This window comes from Papilio polytes, unplaced genomic scaffold (genome assembly GCF_000836215.1).
Source record: "Papilio polytes unplaced genomic scaffold, Ppol_1.0 DF821845.1, whole genome shotgun sequence".
Taxonomy (NCBI): domain Eukaryota; kingdom Metazoa; phylum Arthropoda; class Insecta; order Lepidoptera; family Papilionidae; genus Papilio; species Papilio polytes.
The window spans coordinates 166,299-167,190 of record NW_013527359.1 but is presented as its reverse complement, the minus strand read 5'-3'; the positions used below and the strand labels follow the sequence as shown (position 1 = coordinate 167,190).

Genomic DNA, 892 nt, shown 5'->3' with positions numbered 1-892 from the left:
CCTAGTTTAGCATGTGACTATTGTGTACGAAGAAGCATAGACTCTTTCTTACAAAAGTGTCTAACTTACGGGTCGAAAAAGAAGTTACTAGCGTACCATTCAACTTTAATATTATTTTTTCCCTACAATCTGATACGTTTGTATTTCTTTTATCCTAACGCCGAGTAGTTCCTGTAGGTAATGGAAAATAAAACTTACAGTTGTTTAATGTTTGAGCAGATATAATCAAATTGATATTTATATTAACAGCAAAAGCAGCCGACAGGAGTAAACTTTGAGCTAACACATTTGTGCGATTTACCTGTGAACCACACGCATTCGTGTCGGGGGCAAAGTAATCTCAGAGGCTGACCTTGCAACTAAAAGTTGGTCATACAAAATGTTATAAAAATTCATATAAACCGTACTAGTTTTTGCTATTTAATAAAATCCGAAGTTGCAGCATTATCTTGTAGTTATTGAATAAAGATTAGTTCAGTGCTGTAGCTGGCCATTTTAAAACACAAACATGTACTGTACAGAATTTTATAAATCGCAGTGAGAATAGCTTATACTGTATGTTCAGTGTTTTGTAGAAGGTAAATGGTGTGGCTGCAAGCACCTGTGTACTACTTTTACCACTTTATTTCACATATTGTGACATCATCTTTGAAACATTAAACTGTTCTCCTATGCGAAAGACAAACAGCTAGGCCGTGTTGTAACATCCCTGACAATGGTAAAGAAGTACATCACATTTTATAGAGGGGGAATCTTAAAGACATAATAAAAAATGATAGGGTTTTCTCGGAAGAGACCCACTCTAAACAATTCCGAAAACTATCAAGATGTTTATCTAGTAAATAACTTGGCAACGAGCCAGCTCCAAAGAGGTGCTGGAATAAACATGGTT

At 35.4% G+C, this 892-nt stretch overlaps 1 protein-coding gene across 1 annotated transcript in view; it reads left to right on the top strand.

Moving 5' to 3' along the window:
• Positions 1-892, top strand: part of LOC106107746 (protein FAM102A) — a gene marked incomplete at its 3' end in the record, with an annotated part of 34,338 nt that overhangs the window by 15,540 nt on the left and 17,906 nt on the right. The window lies entirely within an intron of this gene.